The sequence below is a fragment of the Marmota marmota genome, unplaced genomic scaffold (genome assembly GCF_001458135.2).
Source record: "Marmota marmota marmota unplaced genomic scaffold, marMar, whole genome shotgun sequence".
NCBI lineage: Eukaryota > Metazoa > Chordata > Mammalia > Rodentia > Sciuridae > Marmota > Marmota marmota.
Genome location: NW_026000171.1, coordinates 5,339,738 through 5,347,704, shown reverse-complemented (window position 1 = coordinate 5,347,704; position 7,967 = coordinate 5,339,738). Strand labels below are relative to the sequence as shown.

Genomic DNA, 7,967 nt, shown 5'->3' with positions numbered 1-7,967 from the left:
ATACTAGGAAGTGAACCTAGGGGTGTTTTACCACTGGGCTACATCCCCAGCTCTACCTCAGTGGTACAGCATTTGCCTAGTACTTATGAGGCACTGGGTTCGATCCTTAGCACTACATAAAAATAAATAAATAAAGATTAAAAAACATTTTAGCTGGGTAGGTTGGAGCCTGCTTTTGATTTTTTTCAAGACAACTCTGGATACCTGACCTTTTTAAAAATATATGTATATTTAGTTGTAGATGAACACACAGTATCTTTATGTGGTGCTGAGGATCAAACCCAGTGCCTCACACATGCAAGGCAAGTGCTTTAATACTGAGCTACAACCCCAGCCCTGGATACCTGATCTTGGGTATCTCAGAAACAATCCCCATTTGAGACTTGGGTGCAAACTTAAACCTCTGGGTGTCAGAAACCAGTTTTTTTTTTTTTTCCCCCAATCTAGAAAACTACTAAATCAATCAGCTCAAGCTGCAATAACAGATTTTTTTCTTTTCTTTCTAATTTTGAGAGACAGGATCTCACTGAGTTGGTTAGGGCCTCACTAAGTTGCTGAGGCTGACCTCTAACTTGTGATCTTCCTGCATCAGCCTCCTGAGTTGCTGGGATTATGAGCATGTGCCACCATGCTCAGCTCAGAAATTTATTTCTTATAGTTCTGGAGTCTGGAAGTTCAGGGTCAAGGTACTGGCAAGTTTGGTTTATTTGAGATCTCTCTTTTTGACCTGTAGACACCCCTCTTTCCTATGTTCTTACATGGCCATCCCTTGATCTGTGTATGTTTACCTTCTTAGAAGAACAACACTCAAGAGTGAACTAAAGCCTACCCCAATGACCTCCTGTTAATCTAACCACCTCTGTGAACACCTTATCTCAAATCATTTTCATATTCTGAGGTACTGAGGGTTAGCACTTCACCATGTGAATTTGGGGTGGGGGGACACAACTCAGTTCAGATTTAGTCTGTCATGTGTACTATTCCCTATATAGTACACCCAGAGCTGCTTTTCCTTTTTCTTTTGCCGTACTGGGGATGGAACCCAGGACCTCTGACATGCTAGACAAGTACTCTACCACTGAGCTCCACTCCAGGCCTCTACTTCTCTTTGATAAAGAAATAACAGAACTTTGGACTAGGGTTGTGGCTCAGTGGTACAGCGCTCACCTAGCACATGCGAGACCCTGGGTTCAGTCCTCTGCACCACATAAAAATAAATAAAATAAAGGTTTTGTATCCAACTACAACTAAAAAGTAATGAAAATATTTTAAAAAAGAGAAATAACAGAACTAATATTATGCTTATCAAATTATTGACTGCTTTTATTCTATAGAAATAAAGGAGAAGACTCCTGGTAGAGCACTTGCCTGGCATGTGTGAGGGTGTGAGGCACCCAGCTCTGGGTTTCATCTCTAGCACAACACACACACACACACACACACGCACACACAGTCCATTTTGTTCTTGGAACACAAGATGAAGAGTCCACTTAAGGAAAAGTAGGAGACAGAGGTTTAAAAGGAAAAAGAAGCCAGGTGCAGTGGCACATGCCCATAATCCCAGCCTTTCAGGAGGCTGAGGCAGGAGGATCCTGAGTTCAAAGCCAGCCTCAGCAATTCAGTGAGATCTTGTCTCAAAATTAAACATAAAAAAGACTGGAGTATAGCTCAGTGGTAGAACTCCCCTGGGTTCAATCCCCAGTTAAAGAAAAGAAAAGAAAAAGCTGAAGAAGCTGGGCACAGTGGTGCAGGCCTATAATCCCTAGCAATTTAGGAGGTCAGCCTCAGCATTTTAGTAAGACTCTCTCTCAAAATAAAAAATAAAAATGGCTGAGGTGTAGTTCAGTGGTAGAGCTCACCTGGGTTCAATCTCCGGAACTGTACAAAAAAGGGAGAAAGAACCTGAGTCTTAGCTGAGCAAGAGAGAGTAGGAATGAGTCAATCACAAAGCACTCTGGGAGGAAGGGAGGAAGCAGCTTTGGGGAAATCTCAAAAACAGTATGTTGTTTGCCTTTTACCTAAAGGTTGGGAAACAGTGTCTCTTACTGCTCTTGTCAGATCTATTGGGCTATTGGATCCCAGTTGCCAGTTTTTGTTTGTCTGTTTGGGGAACATGGTTAGATTTATTGGAAAATAATTAGTATTATAAACTTAGGAATGGTTGAAACAAACATTTTGGACATTGAAAGAAGGAATGAAGAGTTAGGAAGATGTAAATGTTGGTGTTTCCTCAAAGATCCAAAGATCATTGAATAGTGCTAGGGATTGAATTCAGGGGCACTCGACCACTGAGCCACATCCCCAGCCCTGCTTTTTTATATTTTATTTAGAGACAGGGTCTTGCCGAGTTGCTTAGCACCTTGCTAAATTGCTGAGGCTGGCTTTGAACTTACCATCCTCCTGCCTCAGCCTCCTGAGTAGCTGGGATTACATGTGAGCACCACTGTACCTGGCTATATAACCTCTTTCTACCCCAGCTTTATTAAGGCATAATTAACAGGTAAAAATTACATATAATTACAATGTACAATGTGAAGTTTAGATATATGTATGTTTGGGTTTGTTTTTCTGGTCCTGGGCATTGAACCCAAGCCTGGAGCATGCCAAGCACATTCTCTAGTGCTGAGCTACACCCAGAACCTATTTTATTTTTTATTTATTTACTTTTTATTGCATTGTACTGGGACTGGAATGCAGGAGTGCTCTTCTACTGGACTATCCCCAGCATTTTTTATTATTTAATTTAATTTTATGTTTGGTACCAAGGATTGGACCAAGGGGCACTTACCCACTGAGAGCCACATCCCCAACCTTTTATTTTTAATTTTGAGTCATGGTCTTTCTAAGTTGCTTAGGTCCTCAATGAATTGCTGTGGCTAGCCTCTAATTTGTGATCCACCTGCCTCAGCCTCCTGAGCCACTGGGATTATGGGCACTTGGGCTTATTTCATTTTTAAAAGATGTGAAGTATGGGGAGAGGGGAGTGAGAAACGAGGGAAGGTTAGATATGTAGTTGTAATCCCATTTTCTTCCTGATTATAAAAGCAGTATAAACATGGCAAGGTGGCTGGTCCTATAGTTCCAGCAACTCAGGAGGCTGAAGCAGGAGGATTGCTTGAGCCCAGGAGTTGAGGCCAGCTTAGGTAGCACAGTGAGACTCCATCTCAAAAAAATATGTAGGACTAGAGATATGGCTCATTGGTAGAGTGCTTGCCTAGCATTTTAAGGATCTTCCCAGCACTGCAAAATGAATGAATGAATGAATGAATAAAAATAAGTGTAAAAGTACTAATTAGTCATACAAAATAAATAACATGAGAAAATAAAGAAATCTCAATCTTCAAGCTTCCAGAGGTAAAAATAAAGATATATAAATACTGTCTTTAGACCCTGATTTCCCACTTATATATGTTTAGTTTATTTAAAAAGAACATCTCGTTGAGGCCCGGGCTGTAGCAGGTTGCTTAGCATGTGGGAGGCACTGGGTTAGATCTCCAGCATCAAAAAATAACTATGAATAAAATATAAAACATCTCATTATTAATAGCTGCAAAGACTTCTATGACATAGATGTGGTTGAATTTGTTCTACAAAATGTCATATGGATAATTTGTTTGACTATGACCTATGAGAGTTAGAAAAACAAAGTTTATGACAGTGGTACAGCGCCCCATGCCAATGGAAATAATACCAAACAACATATGGTAACAGTAATTAATATGATTTTTGACTTTGACTTCAGCCTATAACCGACACAAATACCCTCCCCACATCAAAACCAGCTCTCACCACACCCCTGCTGCTCTCCACCTGCACCACCCATCAGCAAGCTTGATTGAGGATCCATTTGTAGAAGTAGAGTGGTCTGGATCACCAGGAAGTGAGGAGAGTTGTGGATTACATGATGCATTTTTGTGTCTCTTCCAGCTTGATGCAAACTGATGAAATATTTCCATCAATAGATTGATTCCTAGGGATCAGTGAGTGAGGGGGTGATCCCTTAAAAAGTGGGAATACCCTGGGAAGGACGGGTTCTATGTCTAAAATCACTGTCAGTCTTTAACCCTTCAGAATAGGCGTATCTGATCCGTTTTCTTTCTTTACTCAGAGGATCCTCAACTGCTTCAGGTATGAAATTCCCAAAGACTCTCTATTAGGAGGTAAGTCTATGAGGGAAGGTGAGGCTAGGAAGCCAAAATCCTAAAAGACCTAGCTTTTCAGCTTTGGCCACTGACGGTCTTGGTTTTGGATAGTTAAAATTTGGGGGAAAGAAAGAAAACAGATTGAACTTCAAGTTCCCTCTGAACAGTCTGTGCTGAATGTGACTCCCAAGGGTGGCTCTCCTGTTTCTACTCTGCCCTGTCCTACCTTCCTCTCAATCTGGCTAGGACTCACCTTCTACCTCACCTGAATCCCTTGCTGTTTGAATTCTTATCTCAGTAATGACACCATCCATTGCTCCCTTGTTAAGGTTTAGCCCATTTTTATTTTCTCTCTCACCTTCACAGACAAACTCTAAGCAACAGTTTCAGCTGATTTTGCCTCTGGTCTGCTTCCAGATCCTTAATTAAGTTGCTGAGGCTGGACTCAGACTTGCCATCTTCAGGAACACTCCTTGAGCTTAGGACACCCTAAGTCTCTGAATCACCCCCAAGACTATTGCCAGAGTCTCTTGATAGTGGCGCTGAATATGTCACAACTGTGTCTAAGTGGCTTTGCTATTGTTAGGATACTGGGGATTGAATCTAGGGGCGCTCTACCACAAGCTATATCTCTAGCCCTTTTTATTTATTTATTTATTTATTTTCAGATAGGGTCTCACTAAATTGCCCAGGCTGGCCTTGAACCTTGATCCTTCTGCCTCAGCCTTGGGAGCTGCTGGGATTACAGGCAAGTGCCACTGTGCCTGGCACTTTATGGCTTTTATGATGGCCAAAACTCCATACAACTATCTTCCCAACCTGGCTCCCACTTTTTTTTTTTTTTAAATATTTTTTTAGTTGTGGTTGGACACAATACCTTTATTTTATTTATTTATTTTCATGTGGTGCTGAGGATTGAACCCAGGGCCTCACACATGCTAGGCGAGTGCTCTACCACTGAGCCACAACCCCAGCCCCCAGCTCCCCCTTTTTAACTGCAGTCTTCACTTCTCAGTCTCCTGCTCACACACCTTTCCTAAACAGCCTGCACGTGCCGACATTTGTCCATGCTGCTCCACAGGACTTGAGCAGGGTTTCCAGTCTCAATTTGGCTTTATCCTTCAAGAGATGAAGCAAATGCCACCCTGTAACTTGGATTTCATTGTTCCTTTCCTTGAGTTACCATTGAATTTTGCATAATCATTATCTTCTCACCTAGACTCTGAACTTGTTGAGGGCAGGGACTTATTCCTGCACTTAGCTTGGTGTCAAAGTCAACAGTCACTCAACACAGTATTATTGAATTAAGTAGTCCTTACAGTTTGTACTCCACGTGGGGCTGATATATTGCCTTGTGTTGTGGTCTTTTCAGGTGTATGAGGTGTGACCAAGCCTTGATATGACTCATTATTTAACAAGCATTTATATATCCAAATGACAGCTGCTTCCTCACTCTTCTTTGCCTTGGAAGATTGGAGACAGTCTAGCTGCATTGTCTGGACTTTTGGAACACCTCTTGGATACAACTCTGACATTTAATAGTACATCTTTTCAGTATCTTCCATGGTAGCAATTTTTTTTTTCATTCAACATTTATTATGTACTTTTCAGCTGGGTGTGGTGGTGCAAATCTGTAATAGCATGGCTCAGAAAGCTGAGGCAGGAGGATGGCAGGTTCAAAGCCAGCCTCAGCAACTTGGTGAAGCTGTAAGCAATCTAGAGAAACCCTGTTTTAAAATAAAAAAATAAAAAGGGCTAGCGGCGTGACGTGGCTCAGTGGTTAAGCGCCCTTGGGTTCAATCCCTGGTACCAATATATGTATGTATTATGCACTTTTCTAACCTAGGCACCATGTTGGTGCTGGGTCAAAAATAAGATAAATCAGGCCCAGTGTGGTGGCACATGCCTGTAATTCCGGAGACTCAGGAGGCTGAGGCGGAAGGATGCAAGTTTCAGGCAAGCCTCATCAAGTTAGCAAGTCCCTAAGTAACTTCATGAGACTTTGTCTCAAAATACAAAGGAAAAAGGTTTGGCAATATAGGTCAATGGTAAAGTGCCTCCTTATCCTTCATCTCTTGAAGGATAAGTTCTGTGGAGCTGCATTGACAAAGGTAGGTAGCCTATGATCAATTCAATCCCTAGTTTAAAAAAAAAAGAAAAACAAGATAAATCAGACATAAATTTACTGTTTGGCAAGGGAGAAGAGATCTGGACAATATCTTCAATACAAGGTTCAACGATATCACTCTAGAGGTTGGATTTGATTTTTGAAAAAAAAGCCAAGTCCTCTGGTTTCAAGTCTCCCAAAGCCACAAGGTGGCTGACAGAGCTATCTTTAAGTCAATTTGTTCTGAAGATTTCCACACAGGAGTCCATGTGTTTCCTATATCCCTCTTCCCCTAAATTAATTTGGCATGGTTAAGATCCAGACACCCACTAAATGAACACACTTTTCTGTACCTTTAGTCTTCCCAGCTAAATTATAAGCTCTTTGAGGGTAGGGGCTGAGGTCCTGTCCTTCCTGTTTTTACTAGTGGGCACATAGTACATACTGGATAAATCTTTATCGACTTACTACTACTGAGCCCAGAACGAGTCTCTTGCCATACCGCACGGATCTCACACTGACTGCTTTCTCCCACGTGCTTTATTCTTCCTAATGACAGCTTTGCGGATCCTGAGGGACACCAGAAGACAACTGAAAGGAGAGGACCAGCGTGGGGGCACCAGTGGCGGATCTGGGAGTCGAGCTGAGAGTTCCTGCTTCCTGGTTCCCTGGAGCAAGAAGTGTCCTTCGTTGGGAGACGCGGGAAGGGAGCAGCCCTTCCTGCACTCCGGGCGCCCGCCCCTTCCCCGGTCTTTCACCTCGAGCGTGTCAGGACGGAGGCAGGGGCTGGGTCCTCCTGGGAGACACCCCATTCAGGCAGAAAGTAAAGTTTTAGGCTCCGGGGAAAGGGAGTCGGGGCTCCGCCCGGAGGAGAAGAAGCAGAGGGGCGAAGAGAGTTGGAAGCGAACTGGGGCTGAGATCAAAGGAAAAATGCGTGGCGGGGAGCGATTGGGCTGGACGCAGAGATCCCGGTCCCAGAACTGGGATCTCGAGGCCCGCGTCCCCGCCTGGGCGCGCTCAGCCTCCCCCACCGCCGCCGGCCAGCGACCCGCCCCAACCCCGCCCCGCAGCCCGGCCCGGCCCCTCACGGGCCGCCCCCTCCCGGGCGTCCCAGTCTCCTCCCCGAGGTGCCGGTGGCAGGGCCGCCACTCCCTCCGGCTCCCTCCCTCGGCTGCGCGCATCTCATACCAGCCTTCATTCCGCACATTCCAGGCGTCCTCCTGGCAAACTTGAAGCCAGGGGGTGGGGAGGGCCGCAGCTCCCGGTTCCGTCGCCCGCCGCCGCCGCATCCCGGTCAGGTGAGTGTCGCCCGCCGCGCCACCCCAGCCCCACGGGGCCCTCCCGCACCGTCGCGCCCGCTCCGCCCGCCGCGCCGCGTGCTTCCCTCTGGGTGCTCTTTCTTGCCGCCGTCCGTCTTCCCGCCTTGGACTCCAGAGCTACCGGCGCGCCCGTCCAGCCGCTTTTCTTCCCTTCGTGCTCGGGCGCGCTCCTCCCTGCCCTCTCCCCCGCTTCCTCCCTTCCGTCCGCTCCCCGCGTCCGCAGCAGTCGCCCCGCGTTCCCTTCCTCTCCGGGTTGACTCACTCCGCCAGGAATTGGGATCTTCGTGTCTTCCCGACAGTCCCATTCTGGGAAATCTCCTCCCTCCGCGCGCTCCGCTCCGCACACCGGGGCCGGCAGCTGCAAGCTACGCTCTGGCGGCGCGGGGAGGGTCAGTCGCC

General features: G+C 45.7%; 1 protein-coding gene and 1 long non-coding RNA gene across 6 annotated transcripts in view; one reads left to right on the top strand and one right to left on the bottom strand.

Annotated features, from left to right (window-relative positions):
• Positions 1–3,705: 3,705 nt before the first annotated feature.
• LOC125611893 lies at positions 3,706–7,716 on the bottom strand. The gene is made up of 2 exons (XR_007342141.1): positions 7,438–7,716; positions 3,706–6,917 (listed from the first exon to the last, which is right to left on the bottom strand). It is a non-coding gene; the product is annotated as an uncharacterized LOC125611893 (long non-coding RNA).
• Positions 7,352–7,967, top strand: part of Tead4 (TEA domain transcription factor 4) — a 71,191-nt gene continuing 70,575 nt past the window's right edge. For 2 of the 5 annotated variants that reach the window (XM_048787693.1, XM_048787690.1), the window contains exon 1: positions 7,705–7,931. The gene's annotated coding sequence lies outside the window, so the exon portion shown is untranslated. Of the gene's footprint in view, positions 7,548–7,704; positions 7,958–7,967 lie in introns of those variants that run through there. The other 3 variants (XM_048787696.1, XM_048787694.1, XM_048787691.1) reach the window with 3 other exon arrangements.